The sequence below is a fragment of the Mobula hypostoma genome, chromosome 13 (genome assembly GCF_963921235.1).
Source record: "Mobula hypostoma chromosome 13, sMobHyp1.1, whole genome shotgun sequence".
Lineage (NCBI taxonomy): Eukaryota > Metazoa > Chordata > Chondrichthyes > Myliobatiformes > Myliobatidae > Mobula > Mobula hypostoma.
The window spans coordinates 45,455,138-45,477,850 of NC_086109.1; the positions used below are offsets into that span (position 1 = coordinate 45,455,138).

General features: G+C 39.7%; 1 protein-coding gene across 5 annotated transcripts in view; it reads right to left on the reverse strand.

Moving 5' to 3' along the window:
• LOC134355567 (zinc finger protein 76-like) overlaps positions 1 to 22,467 on the reverse strand; it is a 101,531-nt gene extending 79,064 nt beyond the window's left edge. For 2 of the 5 annotated variants that reach the window (XM_063065613.1, XM_063065609.1), the window contains exon 1: positions 21,988 to 22,329. The gene's annotated coding sequence lies outside the window, so the exon portion shown is untranslated. Of the gene's footprint in view, positions 1 to 8,685; positions 8,744 to 21,987; positions 22,330 to 22,352 lie in introns of those variants that run through there. The other 3 variants (XM_063065610.1, XM_063065611.1, XM_063065612.1) reach the window with 3 other exon arrangements.
• Positions 22,468 to 22,713: the final 246 nt, after the last annotated feature.

Genomic DNA, 22,713 nt, shown 5'->3' on the forward strand with positions numbered 1-22,713 from the left:
CTGTTTTATAATGAAATATTCCATCCAATTACATTGGCCACTCAACAGGGGGTCTTATATGGTGATTTGGTAGGCCTACTTAAAGCAAACCTTTATTATTTAAAGCCATTCTGTACCTGTAAGATGAAGATCTAAGATACTGTGGCTCCTTCCATTTACAAATAACTTTAATTGAATATTATGTTGATTAGACGGTTTAATTGTTTTCTCTATAGTTTGAATTTCGTATGCCTGCTTGCATTTTATATCATTACCTTTGTATATGCAATTGTTCAGTGCATCCTTTAGTGGATACAATTCTTTGTATTATTCTGGAAACATTTTGCGTATCACATTATTTGAATAGGGGCTTGTTATGTTATATAACTCCATAACATAAAACTAATTGAAAAAAAAAACATGGAGTCAGGAGAAGCAAGTGTACTTTGGTTTACTTGAGTAAGGAGCGCATTTATGACATGGTGGCATAATGGCGTATGCCACTCGCATACTTTTACTTATAACCCATGATTAATTATTTATACAAAGAAAGCTTAATCAAACAATACAAATACAATATTACTCAAATATTACAGAATTATGAAATACACGACACTCCTGCCTACTTATTCCAACTCAGTATAGAATGCAACTCAATTTACACATATACACTCACATAAAAACAAAAAATAAATATATATTATAATAAAACTGCTACAGTCAACCTTCATTAATCCGACTACCTGTAATCCGGTTCCTTCGATAATCCGGCACTGATTATGCTTAATGTGATCCTTCTGTAATTTGGCATTTTCACTAATCCGGCACTCCTCAGGTCCCAATGGTGCCAGATTAGTGAAGGTCAACCTCTATATAGATATCTACATAATAGTAAATTTTAAATTGCCCCATTCAGGCCTAAGGATTTAATTACTGTTCTGAGGCCTTCTCTGTGGTGGTTGTAGATTACTCTAGGACTGCAGGAAATGGTTCTGAAAGTGTTCTTCTCTAACAATTGAGTCTGCGCTCCTCAAATGATTGATGTGATGTCTCCAGATAACATCAGACATAATCTCCACTGTGTAGGAAGGTGGTCCATCTCTGTTCTTAATCTTTCTAAGTATCCACTTTTGATCACCTCTGTATTCCCTCGCTAAGACTGCTTTTCCAGGAACAAAACATTGAAATTTCTTGTTTGGGGGAGCCCTCAACTTGTCTCAGCTATTTGTCCTGCACACAGCTTCTGACATTTGGTTTCAGCAGATCTGAGTGTGAGCACAAGGGATGACCCATGACTCATAGCTGGTGAGTTGCTGGTCGTGGAGTGAGCCGCACTGCGATATGCAAGGAGGAAATTGTCGAGTTTCTGATTCAGTGTCTGTGTAGTGTGTTCTGCTGACATTGCTCTCAGTGCATTCTTTAGAATCTGAACAAACCTTTCTGCCAAGCCATTTGTAGCTCGGTGGTACCGTGCAGATGTAATATATCTTATTCCATTCATTTTCGGGAATGACTGAAACTGCTCCACAACAAACTGTGGCCCATTATCACTGACCAAGTCTTCTGGAACACCAGTCATTAAGAAGAGGCTTGTCAACACATCAATAGTGTTTTTGAGAATGTAGTGGAGGCTATTGGGAACACTTCTGGCCACTCTCGCTGCATCTACTACTACCAAGAAATTTGCATCCATGAATGGTCTGGCAAAATCCACATGAACCCTCTGTCAGGGCATTCCCAGAGATGGAGAGGCGCTGCTCTTGGCATCTTCTGAATATGTTAACGTCCCGAAAAGTGCATGGCAAGACACTCGAGCTGGTGTTGTATCCCAGCCCACCGAACTGCTCTGAGCCAACACTTCCATTTTGACCACGCCTAGATGACCGGCAAGTAGCTCCTCCAACACTTTAGCTCTCAGCAACAACTCTCAAACCCCACATGAAGCAACCCCCATGAAAGGGAAGTTCATTCTGGCAATGGTAAAAATGAGTGAACTGGAATTTCTGCTGCACATTCCAGCCATTTTGGATTGCCATGTACACCTGAGACAGAGGGGGATCTTGTCTGGTTTCCCTTTGGGTCACCTACGCTGTACTAGGGAGACTTCTAATTTGCATCAAGAGGAGTGTCCTCTTTTGTAAATTTTTTCAGATATTTCATTTTCCAAGGGTGAATGGGTTGAATTTGATTTTAGAGTTGTGGCCTCCAAGAAAAAGAGCCCATCTCTGAATTTGTGCTGCTGCTGTTAGTGGAACACCCTTCTGTGGATTTAAAATGGATAACAGTGGTTGATGATCAGTAATAAGGACAAACTCTTTCCCATACAAGTACTGGTTGAAACGTTCTGCACCTCGAAGCAGACTCAAGGCCTCTCTGCATAATTTTTATCTGCAGCAGTAAGGGAACATGATGCAAAGGCTATGGGGCGTTCACTTCCACCACTCATAACATGTGACATGACTGCACCTATAGCACAAAGCAAAGCTTCGCAGGCAAGCTTCACTGGACAATGTGGAACATAATGTGTGAGTACAGAGTCTGACGTCACCATTTCCTTTATCCTTTGTTCTTTGAAGAAATAACAAGCAGGACAGACAAAATGGATGTGTGTTCTTGTATTATCAGAAGGCCTTTGAAAGGGTGCTGCATATGAGGCTGCTGAACAAGGTAAGAGCCCAGGGTATTACAGGAGAGATATTAGCATGGATAGAACATTGGCTGATTGGCAGGAGGCAAAGGTTGGGAATAAAGGGATCCTTTTTGGGTTGTCTGCCAGTGACTAGTGGTGCTCCATGGGAGCTGTCTGGGGATTGCTTCTTTTTATGTTGTATGCCAACAATTTGAATGATGAAATTGATGGCTTTGTGACCAAGTTTCCAGATTGAGTCAGTAGTGAAGAAGGCGAATGCAATGTTGGCATTCATTTCTAGAGGAAGAGTATAGGAGCAGAGATGTGATGTTGAGGCTCTATAAGGCGCTGGTGAGACCTCACTTGGAGTACTGTGGGCAGTTTTGGTCTCCTTATTTAAGAAAGGATGTGCTGATGTTGGAGAGGGTACAGAGAAGATTCACTAGAATGATTCCGGGAATGAGAGGGTTAACATATGAGGAACATTTATCCACTCTTGGACTGTATTCCTTGGAGTTTAGAAGAATGAGGGGAGACCTCATAGAAACATTTCATATGTTGAAAGGCATGGACAGAGTGGATGTGGCAAAGTTGTTTCCCATGATCGGGGAACCTAGTACGAGAGGGCATGACTTAAGGATTGAAGGGCGCCCATTCAGAACAGAAATGCGAAGAAATTTTTTTAGTCAGAGGGTGGTGAATCTATGGAATTTGTTGCCACGGGCAGCAGTGGAGGCCAAGTCATTGGGTGTGTTTAAGGCAGAGATTGATAAGTATCTGAGTAGCCAGGGTATCAAAGGTTATGGTGAAAAGGCGGGGGAGTGGGACTAGATGGGAGAATGGATCAGCTCATGATAAAATGGCGGAGCAGACTCGATGGGCCGAATGGCCGACTTCTGCTCCTTTGTCTTATGGTCTAATACAAAGATAGCTGGAAGGGCAGGTAGCGTTGAAGCAAAGAAGCTGCAAAAGAACTTAAGACAGATTAGGAGAATGGGCAAAAAAGTGGCACATGGAATAGTGTAGGGAAGTGTATTGTCATGCACTTTGATAAAATGAATAAAAGCATAGACTATTTTCTAAGTGAGGAGAAATTCCAAAACTCCGAGGTGCAAAGGGATTTGAGTCCCCGTGCAAGATTCTCTAAAGGTTAATTTGCAGGTTGAATGCAATGCTAAGGCTATTTAAGGCACTGGTGAGACCTCACTTGAAGTATTGTGAACAGTTTTGGGCCCCTTATTTAAGAAAGGATGCGCTGACATCGGAAAGAGTTCACAGGAAGTTCATAAGAATGATTCCGGGAATGAAAGAATTATCATATGAGCAGTAATAGAAGGCTCTAGGCCTGTACTCGCTGGATTTGAGAAGAAGGTCGGCAGGGGAATCTCATTGAAACCTATAGAATGTTGATATGCCCAGATAGAATGGATGTGAAGGGGATGTTTCCTTTGGTGGTGGAGTCTAGGACCAGAAGGCACAGCCTCAAAATAGAAGGCCATCCAGTTAGATCAGAGATGAGGAGAAATTTCTTCAGCCAGAGGGTGCTGACTCTCTGGAATTCACTGCCTTGGGCAGCTGTGGAGGCCAGGTCACAGGGTGTATTTAAGGTGGAGTTTGATTGGCTCTTGATTAGTCAGGGCATGAAAGGTTATGGGGAGAAGGCAGGAGACTAGGGTTGAGTGTGCAGAGCAGATTCGATGGGCTGAATGGCCTAATTCTACTCTCATGTCTTTTGGTCTTATCTGTTGGAAAGTCATCTGCTTTGTCCATTGCCATTTCTTCCTGATCTGCAGTAATGATTTCAAGGAGTGGAGCACAGTAGCCAGGTTTGGCAGGAACCTATTATAGTAATTGATCAATCCTGAAATGTACTGCAATTGTGACATGCCCTTTGGCCTTGGGTTGCTCACCACTGCTTGAAATTTCTCAGCACACTTGAGTAAGCCTTGCGCATTAATGGTGTAACCACAGTAAGTGATGCTTGGTTTTTAAAAATTCACACTTGTTACATCGTGCTCTGAGCGTATAATTGTCTAATCTCTTTAACACTATTTTGAGATTTTGGACATGTTCCTTATCATCCTCACCAGTAACAATGATGTCACTGAGTGCTTGGGCAGCCTTGCAGCCCCTGGTCCATAGCCTTCTGCCAGACTGCAGGTGCAGATGCTACTCCAAAAATAAGCCTATTATAGCAATAAAGCTCTTTGTGAGCATTTATGGTGAGAAACACTTTGGACTCTTCTTCCAGCCCCATCCGTAGGTAGGCTTCAGCTAAGTCTAAATTGCTTAAGTGTTTCTTACCAGAAAGGTTTGCAAAGTATCAGTTATCCTGGGCAGAGGGTATTGATCTACTTTCAGTACTGGGTTAATGGTGACATTGAAATTACCACAGATCCTGAGAAAATACAGGCTACTGGGACCACTGGTGTTGCCCATGGGCTCCAGTCAACCTTGGAAAGACCTTCAGCTTCCATGTCAGTCATCTAGCTCACTGGCTACTTTAGTACAGATGGTATAAGGAACTAGATAGGCTTTGCAAAACTTGAGTGTGGCATTTTCATTTAAAGCTATTTTACCCTTGATATTGAGATTTCCAATGCCATCCTTGAACACTGCTATGGCACCAGCCAATAACTTTCTTAATTCACTTTCAGTTGACTCTATTGCAGGGGGTGCGGCATGCAAACAGTGGATGAATCTCCAATCAAGTTGTAGTTAGCTCAGCCAAACACAACTACACAATGTAACCCTCCTGTTTTTAACCACATACAAGCACAATGTGGCTTGTTGGTTGCTGTATTCTGTTGTTACAAATGTCATCCACAGTAGTTATCTTTTCTCCAGTACAATTTTTTTTAGCTGGATATCCACAGGCTTCAGCTCAGTATCTTTGAAATGCCATTCAAATTCATTTTATGGAATGACTGTCCAATTTCATTTTAATTAATTTGCCATTCCCTTCTGGTGTAAGTCATAGTGCTTCTCTTTTGTTAGTTTTCACATTGTAGATCCCAGTTCTGTGTCACTCTCAATATTATCAGATATTTCGTCAACAGCGTGCAGATCAGTGGTCTTTTTGAAACTGCAACTTGACTTTTTATTTTTTTTTCTCTTCCCTGTGCAGTCCACTTATTTTTGTATTTATCCTACTTTATGACATTTTCTGCAAGTTTCGCCTTTAAATCTACATTGGTCTGGTGTATGTGAGCCCCTGCCACAACTGTAACACAATTTGTTTGGCCAGGCTGGTTTCTGTTTAGGCATTGCAATTTTGTTTGTGCTCACTTTCATTCCTGACTGCAACTCAATTGCATCTTTGTCTGGGGTTCCTATTGATACAGCCACTTCAACTGCTTTTTCAAATGTGAGTTGAGCTTCAGTTAGGAGCTGTTTTTGAATGCTTTCTTGTAAGATTCCACAAACTAAACAATCTCTCAGAGCATCCTTAAGCACATTATTGAACTAGTAATCTCTTCAGCCATACACTGAAATTGCCTCCCCTTCCTTATGATTCCACTGATGAAACCTAAAGTATTCTGTAATCAACAATGGTTTTGGTTCTAAATGTTTCTGCATATCTTTCATGATATCAGCAAAGCGCATTTCAGCTGGTTTGGTTGGAACAGTCAAACTTCTAAGGAAACTATACGCCTTTCCATCCAATGCATGCAGCACTTGTTTCTCAATGGCTATTCCATTTGCTTTAAAATAATGATCAATTTGTTCAATGTACAATATCCAATTATCCTTGTGAAATTGAACACATCTATCCAATGTAGCCAGCCATATCTACTTTTTTAAAAATTTATGATTTTTATCACCCAGCACTCAGTTTATGAGTCCATGAATTTGTCCATTTCAGCCATTTTTTAAACTCTACCATCTTTCTTTTCCTCTTGCAAAGAAACAAATATGTTGTGCTCTTCTTTAAACTTAAACATCTTACTGTGCTTTTTTTTCCCAGCTTGAATATCTTGCTACGCTTCAATAGTTAAGTAGTCATCATATTAAAGCTTACTCGTCATCACTGTTATGTATGGTGACTCCAAAACATAAAACTAATTGAAAGAAAAACATAGAGCTGAGAGATGCGTATGTACTTTGATTTACATAAGTGGAGTGCACATGTGACATGACTGCATGATGATGTATGCCATTCACATACTTTTACATAATACTCATAATGAATTATTGAAACAAATAATTCTCAATCAAACAATACAGTTACAATATTGCTCAAATATTAAATACACAAAAGGACCATCTGGTTGGTTAACTCTTATCTACAAATTTAAATGGTATGTCTGTTATCTATAGGGCACAGCACATTGGCTCACATTCTTTCTCTATTGTCTTCTTTGTTCTTTTCTGCCATCGTCTTCCTTTTCCCAATACTTTTGTTCTATTAGTGCTTAATAAAAGGATCTTGAAGCAACAACTTTTATGCTTCCTTCGTGACTTCTGAAAAAACCTCATCAAAAACATCAGAACCAATAAATTGGCATCGTCAGCCGATTGGCTACAAAGAGTGAAGGACTCTGAGGTATCCCAGATGAAATGGAAATTTAGCACACAAACCTAAGAGGTAAGAGATTCCAAATCATCTGAAAAAATGGCCTAATTTGTGCTTCAATAAACCATCTAGTGGAGGTGTAAAAGTGAGGAAACTACTATATGTTGCAACTCTTAAAAAAAACAGACCAACACTGCAATTAATATTGTGTGCAAATTAAATTCATACAAGCTGGTGGAGTGCGGAGACATTTTCCAGTTAAAATTTAGTGCTCAAAAAAACAAAGATTGTGATCTAGTAAGGATCCCACAAACATTCAGTTGTAATCTGATAATATTTCAGAGTGCAGTCCAAGTTATAAAAAGTAAATACAATTCATATGTTACAAAAGAATAAAATAAGACAATGGCCAAAGTCATAAATCCTACTTTTAGAATCTCCATTTACATGTGAACAGATGACTGAGGTTTTGAGCTCTTACCTGAATAAACTATTTCAGTTTGATAAGATTAATGAAAAAATCAAAATGAAAAATACAATTAATGTTAAGATTATTAAGAAGACGTGATAAAAACCAGATAATGTCTCAGGGGAGAGGAAAACACTAGAATATGTGAGTTAAAAAAACAAATACACTTTCAATTTAATCAAATGTGTGTCAACGAGTGAAAAAGCAAACAAAGCAAACAAAGAAGTTCACTAAATATTTGGGAAAACTGAAACATGAGATAAATTTACAAAAACGGTTTATCAAAAAGAAAAAGATGCGAAATAACAGAGGGACCCAGTAAAGGTACGGCCTGATGTCCTGAAGCAAACACATTCCAATCAGTGTATCAACAGAAATACTAAAGTGCAAAACACTATTCCTGAAGGCCTAGTGGGGCCAGGTTCTGATGTATCCATACAGATTGAAGGTATTTATGCTAGAGCTACTTTATTCTACTGATCATTTTACGACAGGTATTTGACACATTTACCATCGACTCCTATCACTGTCCTTGAGGATTGGGGCTTAGTGCTGATGATTACCCATATGATGGCTATTCGTCATTGAAACTGGTATTTTCCGAAGCAGATAATGGAGTAGCTGAGACTACTGATACATTAGTGTTGGTCTGCCTGGATCTGGTTGTCAAAGGTAAAGCTTCCATTCTTGTAGGAACAAACACTACCATTGTCAGAAGGCTCATGGGAGCATGTAAAGACAGAAAGGGAGAGAACTTTGAGAACCTTGTCAATTCACGTGGTACTCAGAGCCGCTTTTGAGAACGTGCAACTTTCTCCTCTGCAGGATGATAAGCATAACAGAGGAACTCTCTGGTATACTCAGTCTAAGCCAGTCACTTTGCATCGTGGCCAAGTAGCTAGAGTGATGGGAACACCCAAATTTCCAGGAGTGCCCAGCATCCCAGCTATTCTTTTGGATGCTCCTGAGCAGTAGGAAGAAGAATTACTCTTGCCTGCAGGAGTGCTGGTGAAACCCGAACTACAGAAATCTTCAGCTGTCCACTCTAAAAGGGAAACAGATTGTCAGGAACACCTCAGGAAGAGATATTACCCTCAAATGTAGAATACAGATTGCACATCCTTTTCCTGTGGCAGCAGTTCCCAGTTTTCTGGTGAAGAAAAGGGAAAAGAAAGTCTCTTATACTGGGAAGCTTGACATTAAAATCATTCAACTTTGACTCACCAATAGCAGAGGAATGGAAAAGGAGACTAACTGATAAGTTGTGTTGGCACCTCTAGTGAGGATGTGCCACAGAAAACTTCTCAGGTATGTGTCCAAAAAGAAGAAAGAACTGCAAAAATCTTACAAATTAGCTGAGGTTTCTGCTAGCAAACAAAACCAAGAAAACAAGAGGAGATACAATCAAAAGGTTGTTTTCTCAGCTGATACCTGGAGATAAAGAGTTCTAATAAGAAATTTAGGACTACAAGGAAAGTTGAAGTTGGCCATTCGCTGGATTTCTACACCTTATGTACTAGAGAGTCAGATTCCAAACTTGCCAATTTTTCAGTTGAAATTAGAAGATGGAAATGATCCTGTAAAAATTCTCTATCAGAACCATCTTTTACCTCTAGGGCAGGGAGTACATATGGATCGAGAGTCTGCACCTAATAAAAGAACTCTGCAATGGAAAAGAAAAAGGAAACACCAGATGAATCAATGCTGTACAGACTCAGAAGATGAGGAAATTGGTATATGGTATGACTTACCTTATGCCAGCTTCCCAAGAGGAGTTAACGAAGAGATGCCAGAACCTTTCAGTCTAGTCCTGGGTATAGTGAGGAATACAACCCTCAACAACCAGAAATGATTACAGAGGGAAAGAGAACCAGACTCCAATATAATTGAAGATGAAACCAAATCTAGTCAGAGGGCAGGAGAAACTGAGTTCCAGGAAGGAACAAATGTTAGGCAGGATGAGACACCTCAAAAGTCTCCAGAAAAGACAAACTGATGAAATAGTAGCCGAGAATCAACTATAATGGCTGAAGAAGAAACTGAAACTGAGATAAGATGATCTCAGGGAGTTAGGAAACCTCCAGATAGGCAGGTATATGATGCATCAGGAAATCAGAATGTTCTGTCAGATATGTTACTTCTATTTACAAATGGATTGGAGATCCTGTAATCACTTGAATCTGTAATTTGAATTCTGTAAGCCATATGCCTGAATACTGTCACAACATAAGTATGAACACAACTATCTCAAGCAGTAGTAAATCAAGGCAACTGGACTTGCTGTGTTGTCTAGAAGATGTTTCGCCACTCATCTAAGAGGCTTCTTCAGTTCTAATCCATGGTGGGTAGTTTTCCCATTTATAAACTCTGAAAGTTGTTTTAAGGTATAGTATTCACATGAGGGTCGTTAAGAGTCATAGAGGAAATGAGAGGGTAATTAGTCTTATCTTTGCAAGAATGGAGGTGTAAACTGTTGTGGAGACGCCAAGGTAGTGATGTTAGGACTGCATTGTAAGTAGCTGATAGGTGGTGTCATACTTCACCCCCTCTATCCAGGAACAGGTTTTCCAGTTTGACAAAGATGGCTTCTTTAACTTCTCTTTCAAACCACCTGTTCTCCCTGTCCAAAATGTGCACATTGTTACCAAAGGAGTGTCTCTTGTCGTTTAGGTGTAGATATACAACTGAATCTTGACCTGTTAGCCCTCCTATGTTGGGCCATCCATTTGTGAAGTGGTTGTTTTGACTCGCCGATATACATTATCATTACATTGAGAACTGCACAGATACGGGGCCTGATCAATAACCTCTCGGATGAGTGGCGAAACATCTTCTAGACAACGTGGCAAGTCCAGTTGCCTTGATTTACTACTGCTTGATATACAATGACCTGGCTGACTGAGAACCTTCACAGACATATGAACATAACTGTTATTGTTACTGTGTTCTGTTATTAATAATATGGTTGATAAGTGTCAAAGGTTTACAAAGTCACAAAGACATGCCTATTTTGGTGGGGGAGAATGCAACACCCTGGTTTAAGACCATACTTTATTTTATTGATAGTTATGCTGTTGCATATTTTGTTTTCGAAAATACAAAGAATGTTCCTTTAACTACATTATATAATCAAGCATTTCATTTTTGCTGTTTAAGATAAAAAAAAGTTGATAAGTTAGGCATGTTGAATTAGCCAATCGGATTTTGTGTTAATGTTTTGTTTTTGGAGAAAGCATGGGATCGAAGAAGCAGGAAGCAGAATAAAAATGGACAACGAATATCAGAACATGGTGAAACATTCACAGAACTTATTTGGAAGGACAGATACACGTTGGAAAATCCTCGTGCAGACAATGGTCTCACAGAAAATGTGCAGATAGCTTTTAGTTAGCTTGTTAGAACATGACGTTGAAGAAAGTTACTTATTTTTTCCTTGGAAGTTCCAAGAATATTTGTTTACTGGGGCAGCTTCTTCAGCACAAAACCGTTTCATGCCGTGAGAAAACAAAGTGAAGTAAACTGAATTGATTACACAACAATGAGCTCCAATATTACATGCACAATATAGACTATTTATATATGATGGGCATGTTCTTTATTCTGTACTATATAACATTAATGTGCTTGCCATAGTTTAAAATTTTTTGTCAAGACTAAGCCTGCACTGTTCCTTGTTACTATTGATGGCGAGGATGTGGATGAGGTGAGGACCTATAAGTACCTGGGGGTGCACCTGGATGACAGACTTGAATGGGGCACCAACACAGAGACTGTGTACAAGGAAGGCCAGAGTCACCTCTGCTTCCTGAGGAGACTGAGGTCCTTTGGAGTATGCCAGCCTCTCCTTCACATGTTCTACCAGTCTGTTCTCACCAGTACAATCTTCTATGCAGCGGTGCGCTGGGGCAATGGCATCAACACAGGTGATGCAGCAGGCTCAATAAAACGATTAGAAAGGTTGGCTCTGTTGGAGTCAAAATGGACACACTGGAGGCTGTGGTAGAACAATGGACCCTATGGACAGTGTTTCTCACCCTCTGCATGCCACCTTGGCTGAACAGAGGAGCACTTTCCAGGAATAGACTAAGACAACTGCGCTGCTCCAAACAGCACTATACGAGGTCATTCTTACCCTTGGCCATTAGACTCTATAATGAGTCAACCTATAGCCAGGGAAGTGATGATCCTCTCTTGAGAGACTGTTTGAGGTAACTTCCTTTTTATTCTATGATACTTCTCTTCTAATATTTGTATCTGTGCACTTGTAATGCTACTGTGACACTAATTTCCCTTTGGGATTAATAAAGTATCTATCTACAATTTCAATCTAAGTTTATACTGGTGTGAGTTATATTATTGCCCAGCAAACAGCATGGGTGTTAGTATTCATACAAGTATTTGGCTTTATTTTTCCATAGAAGGAATATTCAATCTTTGTTTACCAGAATCATATTTACCCTTGACATGTTTATTTACTGGAAGTGAACTTCTCATTGTTATTCCCACGCATTGGTGAGTTAGGTTGCTGTTAGGTTGGGTTCACAGTAATAGCTAACACATTACAAGTCTACGATGAGAGGGCACACTTGAAAAGAATCATGTAAAAGATCTTTAACAGACAATATTGACCATCTGAACAGTTTTATTCTGGTAATGAAAAGGATATTGAGGTACAGGTAAAAACAAAAAATAATTTACAGAAGGAAATACCGTCCTACTGTAAACAACAGGAATTCTGCAGATGCTGGAAATTCAAGCAACACACATCAAAGTTGCTGGTGAACGCAGCAGGCCAGGCAGCATCTCTAGGAAGAGGTGCAGTCGACGTTTCAGGCCGAGACGAAGTAGTCCTGACGAAGGGTCTCGGCCTGAAACGTCAACTGCACCTTGTCCCTCTAAATTATTTTTTATCCAGAGGGTCAATTATTGGCTACATCAACATACGACTTTATAAATGGCATTGAGGATAAATTAAGAGATGTCTTCACTTGAATAGAGTCCAAACAAGTCATTGTAATTACAGAACAGTCACTTAAAAGCCAACAAGGAAGAAACTTTTCCTGTTATGGGACTGGAGAATTGAGCATTCAAGGAAGATGCCCTTGACATCTTAAAGTTATGTTAACACTACAGACATAATTAAAGATCAAACAAACTGCTAGATGAGGCGGGGGAATAGGAATAATCATGACGTGTCACTTAGCCAAACACCTTTTACTGTGCTGTTAATCCAACACACTTCTATGCAACTTGCAGCACGATTCTATACTGCCTGAATTACTTTACTGATACTTCAAATGCAACAGGATCAAAGTAACTAATTGCCTGGCTGCCCAGGTGAAGCATGCACATTGGAACTAGAATAGTTACTGGTACAGGGAAGAAAACTTGGTAAGATTTCTATTAGTTAGTCATTTTCCCCATCTATTGTCTTTTCATGTTAGCTTGTTGGAACATTTAGCCCTATAGGATTACAATGGTTTTCCAAAAGCATCTTTTCCAATCATGTTTATCCATTGCAGAAAACAATTTAAATATTCACTGAAAAGAACTATGATCTTCGCTTCAAAGTTTGCACAATATTCTAATTAACCACTGAATATAATTTGTATATTTAAGTAGCAAAAGTAACAAAATAAGTACCTATAACACCGTGCTACAGATGAAATCAAATTAGAAATTGACTTGCCTGTGGCTCATGGTAGTAATTATTTCATCTCTTTTGAATGGCTCTGTGCATTTGATATGACATCACTTCTAACTGGGAAGGAGACTGCAATGTACTTCCTAATTTCCTGATCCTAGGGGCATATGAAAACTTGCTAATTATTTCCATGCCTACAGCATGGCAATCTATAGAGAATTACATTAATTGCTTTTAATCATCCTGAAATCCGTAAAAATGCATTATTGAATCAATGCACATCAGATGTTAAAATATGCAGTAAAACTGGTCCCCAACAGGAAATAAGGTTTCATTTAAGGACTGCTGCATATCCAATAGAAAATAAGCTGATACCTTGTGCTGCCTTTTATCCATTAAGAAGAAAAATCCACCCTTGCTATAAGAAATAAGTGTATGAATACTTGTTTATTCCTAAAGAAATTTTTTCTGGGGAATAAATAGTGGCTTAATTATTCTAACTGTACAGTTATTGAAAAGGTTATCATGTAAATGTTATGATAACAAGGTACCCTGGTTAAATTTACCTAAAATTAATATGAAAAATATATTTTCCCTCATACTAATTGTGGCAGCTGTACTCCAATACCGATAGGGTAATTCTATGATGCTTCACAGGCTGTGTAGAAACTGGTTGTCATTGTCATTAATGAAGTTTCTTAATCTCCACATTTTGGAAATGATCAGTTTCTTTGTTATCGATCATTATACACATTTAAAGTGGCAACTGTAGAACACATCTACCGTACCCAAAGTAAAAATGGTGGAAATTCTGAAAAGAATTTTGTTGAGACAATATACTTTGCATAATTTATATGTAGACTGCAATGGAAATTACATCTATGAAAACATCTTTGAGAAAGTTTTTCTCATTAAAAATTTTAAGCACAAATATAAATTTAGTTGGACTGTAATTTAGGTTCTTTGAATGCTAACTCAAAGAAAACAAGCAATAGTTTTGGAAAAACCAAGTGTTTTATTCTACTCATCAACTACTTGAAAGGAAGATTTTCATCACTATACTGCCCTTATAAGCAATCACATTTAGGGATACAAATACTGTATCTTTTTCTCCTGACTTGAACGGAGTGGAAACCAACAGGAGCAGAAAGGTATTCATGGCTCTGCCACTTAATCAGTTGAAAAAAAAACTTCAATACGAGTCTTGTCACTGAATCTGATAAATTATCAACTGTACTGCACACAATCTGATGTTAATGTATCACAAAAATTAGAAATACATTTTGAATTAAATGCTTGAAATGAAAAACTAGCAAGGGTGATGTCAGCCTGATTCAATATGGCTGAAATCTATTTAGACTTTTAAAATGTATTTCTTCAATACAAGTTAAATTAAATCTTGCTTTCTCTCAAACATTTCAGAACTATATATTACAAAACTGATCAAGAGTTCAAGGTATATACAGTGGGCTCCAGTTAATTGGGGAGGCCACTTATTTGGGACAACTCTTAGGGAACAAAAACTAATCAAGAGGATAGTCAGGACTCCCTTCCTTAATTTGGAACACTAAGCCACTTAATTGGGACAGGAGATTTACAGTTTCTAATTAGCATTAGTCGTGTGCATTTGTGTGGTTGTTAGACATTACACCCTGCTTACAGCAAACAGTGTTTAAAGATTTTCATGGATGCTGCCTGGCCTGCTGAGTTCCTCCAGCATTTTGTGTGTTGCTCAGCTTTTAATTAGTATCAGTTGCACATGCTTGTGTTCAAAATGCAGTGATTTTTGTCATTGATAGCTGGCGAGAAACAAGCAATAAGACAATTCAGCAACAGTTTTGCTCATTGTAGTTTCAAGCATTCAGGCTTAGAGATGCAAGACACGCTCTGAAGTGAAAATTAAATGATTTCACTACTTCAGCAAATTAGGAACTGTGAAAAATTTGAAGGTATCAACAATCATCCTGAATGTTACAATGAAGATTCAGAGGATGCAATCATCGAAAGCATTGTATGACAGCAGTTCGTTATCTGCATTAGGTGTCTGTGCCGAATTTGTTCGTTTACAGAATTAACATGGCAGCATTCACTGGATTAGTTCTTCCATCGATAACTATTAGGAACTAACAGTTTATCGTCCTGTAGTAGTACTGATACTGTTAAAATTTGTTCTGCATTTCATTAATAGATAATTTGTTACTCAGTTAAAAGGTACTTTGTCTCTTTTTGAAAAATACCTTTTTAACCATTTCCATGAAACGTTGGCAAATTGGGGCAACCACTCAATTGGGCCAAAATGTACTGGTCCAAATTAACCAGAATACACTGTATATTTTGAACGCAGTCTTTTTCCTTGAGAAAGGGAATCAAAAACTAGAGGGCACAGGTTTACCTTAAGAGGGGCAAGATTTAAAAGGGGTTTGAAGGATAACTTTTGGCCTAGGTGGTGGTGCGGATCTGGAACAAGTTCCCAGAGGAAGTGGTTGAGGCAGTTACTGTAACATTATTTAACTTGAACAGGTACATTGACATGAAAGCTTTAGAGGTATACAAGTAAAATACAGGCAAATGTGACTAGCTTAGATGTGGATCTTAATGTTGTGAACAACAAAGGACCAGTTTCTGTGCTGTGTAATAGATGCAAATTAATTACAGAAAATAAAACTTCACTGCAAGATCCTTAACATTCTAAAATCTAGCTTCAAAGAAATAAAGATTACCACCATTACCAAACTGTTAAGTTCAAGCATCAAACCTTCACCAGTATCCTCTCGTTCTAACATATAACTATCTTGGCCGAAAGGCATTGCGAACTGGTTTTTTGCTGACAATAATTGGGCTCAGTTCCCTTATATATGCAAATTGATGTTCTTCTTGCACAACTGGCCAGTCATTGACAGCTTCTTCTTTATGTCTGGACTGAATTAAATGTTTATCTGAGAATCTGCAGGACCTGCCTCAGGAATACTCTTAGAAAGGTGTTAGAGCCTTGATGGAATCACACTAAACTATTCAAACATATTGCAACCAAAAAATGAAAAATTCAAACTTTTGTCAATCCCAAATAATACTGGCTTGTGACCACAGCAGTGTATATGCCGGTAACAGTAGAGTCCACTTAGTGAACCTGCAGCATCCCAGTCTTTTGAATGCTTATCCATGGCCACATTCCACATGGCCTCCTGGCCACCTTTTACCCGAACATTTCTCAAAGTTATTCCTGGTAATAAATACCCTGCCCAGATGCTATGGGAAAATTCATCACTTTTAGGTTGCTCGAGACTTTCAGTTCAGAACTGCACTAAAAGTTCTTCACTGCATCTCACCCATTTCCCATACCTCTGCTCTCATCTGCGGGATAGCATGAAGATATTGAGATTCCCTGCACCACCATCTTCCATCCTACTAGCTTTTGCATTCAACAGATCATTCTCTGCCATGTTCCCAACCTTCACAGAGATTCCAACTCCAGACATAGCTTTCTTTTCCACCCTTTAAGCACCTTACAGCGACAGACCCTTCGCAAATCCCTCATCCACTCTTCCTTTCCCATAATACGCTCCTCCCTCTTCCCAAACTTCCCCTTGCAATCATAGGCAATGCAACACTTCACCTTTCATCTCTTCCTTGTCCACCAGAGACCCACATAGTCCATCCATGTGCAACAGCATTAATTTTGCTTGCACTTCCTGCAGCTGTATTCCACATTCACAAAGTACAGTATTCAATTGTACATTGGACACCATTTTGCAGGGCACCTGGATTCGGTCCACTGGGGCAATCCCAAGCTTTCTGGTTCTCACAATTTTAATGTCTATTCCACTCCCATTTTGACCTATCAATCTGTGACCTTTACACTATCAAAATGAGGCCTTTAGCAAGCTTCAGGAACAGCTTCTCATTGTCTGGGCATGTTGCAGTCTTCTGAATTTAATATTGAATTCTACAGGTTGAGCTAATTTAATTTCTATTTGTCTCAGTTGCTCAGCTGTGATACTGGATCAGCATTTTCCCCTCCTTTTTAAAGGAGTGAATGATATGGGAAGTCTCACCTGCCAAGCACATCGTCTTACATTGCAATTTGTGACTGAGTCTTATGCCTACATTTTCATTAATTGCTTCCAATCATCTAGACTAGATAACCATATATAACTTATTGCATATTTACCAGTTTTACGTAACATACACATTACCACACCCTCAACTCCATCCTCCCTGCAGCTTAAACTTCTTTTGGTCTCCTTCCCAGTTCTGAAAGTCTTTGACCTGAACTGCTAATAGTATTCTTCCCACCGTTGTGCACTACCAAGTAGGTATTTTGCAACATGTTTTTATTTTATGCATTCCCTTATTTGCTATATCACACTTGCCACACCTTCTCATGTATTGCAGTTTCTGTTATGACCTACCCTATGACAATGATAATATCACTCAACCTCTAGAATATCTCTGCTTTTACCATATATGGAGCAAATAGATAAATGGCTTGATGAAGTCTCAGCCCAAAACAAACTGTTTATTCCCCTTCATGCTGCCTGACTTGCTGTATTCTCCAGCACTGTGTTGCTGGATGAACAGGCCAGCATATTAAAAGTTTACCAACCTTTCTTAAATATCCACTGCCTGCTATAATCGTTATGCCTAGCACCTAACTTGCACTTTCCTTGACACTAAGTCATTGCTCTGTTACTCCCTCAAGCATCAATGTCCCACCCAGCACCAAAAGAACACTTGTAAGCTCTTTAATGTTGCTGCTCCTACAAGCAAATAAGAGTTCTAGGTATCAAATTAACTTCCTTTATACAAAGTGCAGTTCTCAGTTTACAACAGTTCTGCTACGACATGCCAGTCATACCACAACAGACTAGTATTTTAATTCGTGCATTGACAGAAAAAGATCTTGTTAAAATCCCCTTGACTATTGAATAGAAGTGCAGTAGAGAATATAATATTTACCCAATCAGTAATAAAAGCTGAATTGTTAATTTTTCTCCTGTGGGAACTGATTTCCCAATTTCATATTTTTCGATTTATATTTGAGCATTTGATGTGCTATTAATGTAAGACAATGGTTCTAAAACTGAGTTTAGATGAAAAATATATATTTTTAGCCAGTATGATACGTATTAAATGGACTCACGTACAATAGTTTTCCTAAAGACCCAAGAATGGCACTGAAATGAGGAGCAAGGCTTTGTCTGTTTAGTCAAGAACCTGTCTATTGCTTGGAACATTAGTTTCCTTGGACAGGGAAGATTACTTTTCTCCTGCCTTTAATTATTTCATTGCTCCGTTTTGCTCATCATCCTTGAATGACACAAAGAACTACTCGGCATTTATCAATGTTATTCTGCAACTAGTTACTTAAAGCTGCAAAGCTTCCTCCAGTCAGTTTGTTGTCTCCAAATGAAAGCCTTATCTATTGAGATAGACTGGAAATGACCCATCCAGCTGCACCAACCAACAACCCCCAATTTCACACAGCCTAATCACAGGACAATTTACAATGGCCAATTAAACTACTAACCTGTACGCCTTTGAACTGTGGGAGAAAACCCACAAACTCCACAGGGAGGATGTATAGACTTCTCAGAGGTTATGTTGGAATTGAACTCTGATGCCCCCAGCTGTAATAGTGTCATGCAAACCTCAACACTACTGTGGCATTAAGATAGGAAATTTATGTAGACAAATGTAAAATGCAACAACAGATTGTCATGTCCTATCTACATTTAGCTAGTGTAACTTTGAACTGCTTATCATATAGTTTCAGCAACAGCAACCAATACCTTGTAATAAATTATTAACACTTCTTGTATTGTTGATATTTGAGATCATGTAAGCCTTAAAGTTTTACTCATTGACTGTGTATTTGAAGTTTTCTATGCACTTATTTTCCTCAGATCAACCCCAGTCCTGTTCAATGTACCATGACATTTTGATTTCCAATTTGTAATCCATAATCAAGACCATCTAATTCAAATTTAACTGTCTTTCATCCCTGTCTCATTTATAACCTCATTACTTCTGTCCCCCACTAACTGGCTAGGTATGCTAACTCCTACACAACAATCTATTGCACCACTTTTGTTCTATATTAACCTGCTTATAAATGATCAATTACACTGGCCCGCTGCAATGCAATGACTTTGAATCTGCAATCATTTACACTACCTTCCATTACCTTACTTCACCATACTGTTGCAACCTTCTTCAAATGTCCAAGTCTGGCCTTCTGCTTTAAACTTATTTGCTAATCTCTCAATATGCCCCTGCATCCTAACATCTGATCTCTGCCCAATTTGAAAAAGTCTTGTAATTCAGCCACAGCTTCAATTTCCAGTAGCTCCTCTTATGATGTTGCAGTGTTCGCCAAGCTTGGCAATTAGCCTGCAGAAGTTTCGTCACCAGTCGTTATCCTCAGTGTGCAGTTGCTGGTGTTTCTATCTGGGGGTGCGTGTGTTTATATAGCACCCTGTTAGCTTGCCTCGGTCCAGATTGGCTACCCCTTCAGTTGACCTCTGAGTTCTATTGGCTCAAGTTTCTTTTGCACTTAGGGGATCACAGATGACGTTGATTTCGATATGTTTGTTTACAGTTATAAGAGAACCATAATTCTAAGAATTTTCATGTCTGCTAGCACCAGAACTTCTGCATTGTCCCAATTCAAGTAGCATCCTTCTTGCTCTTAAAGTACTGAGATCAGCAACAATGGACCATGTCTCTTTGCTGCCAGTCTGTGTTCCCATAAACGAATTGAGAGTTTACATCCTGTCTGGCCTATGCAGGTCTTATTGCAATATCCACAGGTGATCCTGTACACCACATTGCTTTTGTCGATTGTTTTTAAGGTCGTGCAGACACTACTCAACATGCAATGAAATGCATGACTTTGTCCTGCATCAAGAATATATCAGAAATGACAGCTCAAACATCACAATTGCACACAAACAGCAACTTTAAGAAAGCTTGTCTCAAGAACCAAGGTACCATTAAAGACAACGGACAAGGCAAACGAACAGGGTGCAGTATAAACATGAGCTCTCCCAGAGAGAAACACCAACTGCACACTGGTGATGAAACATCTGCAAGCTAATTGCCGAGCTCAGCAAACACCGCAACATCAAGTACCCCAACCCGAACTACCAATATTCACCACCATCCTCGTTCCTCTATTTCCCATCCAATGTTAATTCCTACAGGTAAAACATGAACAAAATATACTTGCTTCCTGCACCGTATTAATTCTTAACTGTACTCAACATCGTAAATGCAATTAACTATTGGCCCCAATGTAGACTTTAAAGTACAATTTTTCTTAAATCCCATTTAACTCTTAATATCACTCTAAAAAGTTAAAAGGTAAATACCTACGAGCAATACATGCAAATGACCAACTGAATATACTGCACTTCACCTATCGAAATCAGTGTATATTGCCCCTAAAAATTAAAGATAGTTTTTAAAAATGAGTTTTATTGGTCTCATGTATATCGAAGCATACAGTGAAACACGTCGTCTGCACTGACAACCAATACAATCCCAGGATGTGCCGGGGCTGCCCACAATTGTCGGCATGCTTTCAGTGCCAACACAGCATGGCTACAACCTACTAACCCCGAGCTCTTTGGAATGTGGGAGGAAACCCATGCAATGACGGGGAGAATGTACAAACTCCATTCAGTGTGGCCACAACCTACTAACCCCTAGCTCTTTGATATGTGGGAGGAAACCCATGTAGTGACAGGCAGAACGCACAAACTCCATACAGACAGCAGCAGGAATTGAACCCCGATCACTGTGCCACAAAGCATTACACTAGCTGCTACACAACTGCACTGCCTCCAGATGAACCAGAAAAATATCTGGTTACAAAAGATAAATGCCTTGGTGCTTTCAGGTGCTAAAGATGGCACTATTAATGCTAGCCATTCCTGCAATAATAATTTTGCATTTTATCCTTAATCTGAAAAAAATTCCTTAGAAAATTTGTATTGAAAAATTCATTGAATTAATATGTACTTTGATGTTTAAATTGGTGAAAAGACCTGATCAGACTTTGTATACTAAATACTCCAGTTTCTACCATCTATAAAAATCAAAGGATTCAGGAATACCAAGTAAAATATTACAATTTTTAAATATAATTATCAATTAACTTAATTGTAAGAAATACAATAAATGCCAAAAAATTATTTACAGGATAATCAGATCACAAATACTAGTGTACTTTAGAAGTACCAATGTTAAAATCTATAGAAGACTAGACAAAAATGTATAGTTATTTGAATTTTATTGTGAATTTGCATTGGCATATTGGCTAGAATGCACTTTCAAATTTTAATTTTGCGGAGCATTGCAAAAAATTTACATCACTACATTAGACAAAGTTGAAAATTTGAAGCTAGAAATGGGGAAAATAAAACGTGCCCAGGCTGGAACTGGATTGGTACAAATAAGCGTATTATAAAACTCATTATGAAAGACACCCAAACCTCGTTAACTCCTAGTAATTGGTGATAGAGAAGAGCAAGACTGAAAGTCAACACTTCGTGTTCAATGAATTGAAAACCAAAAACATATACACATTTACAAGTGTCCGAAGGCAGTAATCAGTAAAATGGTTTATCAGCACCCATTCCCTTGCCACCTCAGGCGCAGGCTGCACCCTCCACGCATGAAGGTGCTTGCTCCCTCTCCGTAGCTACTGAGCGGCCTGCAGTGTATCCCCGACAGTCCTGTGTGTTCACCTCGTACCGACGTGCCGCCCCGAGCCGGGTCAGTCACCGGTAAACTCGCCTGCCACCACTGTCCGACCTGGCCTCAGGTTCGCCGTCGCCATCGGCCCAACGACGCGGGGTTTTACATTACTCCCAAAGGGCGGGGGTGGGGGGGAGTGGGAGTTTCTCCCACAAGATTTGATCCATTAGCGCAGGGCAGCGGGGAGAGCCGCGTGGACTGGCCTGAGGTAGGCCCGAGTCAGCTGGGGATTTGAATGGGGAGGGCAGCGGGAGGTGGGGCTGCCTGGGCCGGCCGCGTCTCGCCCGCCTTCCCTCCCTTCGCCTCTCCGAGCCAGCGGCTGCTGCAACGCAGACTGGGAAAAATTTTTACTAACCTTTTTTTCCAACAATTCCTCCGTGCGACCGCCATGCACCAGGGCAGGAAGCGCTGTGGCGGGAATCGCCGGCCCCCGAACAAGCATCGACCGCTGTCATCCACACCGCGGCAAAGCTGATGATGCGTTAATTCAGAGTCCTGGGCTGACACTGGCTGCCCCGCCCCGGCGTCTAGTCGCGTTCCAAATGCTTCACGCGCAACAGGGCGGACAAAACGAACGGCACATTCAGCGCCTGGGGTCCCGAAGGCCTTTTGGGTTCGCCCCTAATCTAGCACTTTGAACTCGTACCAGTTGCGTTGGCGAGAGCAGAGATTGACCTATTCAGATTCCTGGGCAGCTCACCGGTCACAAAGCCGGA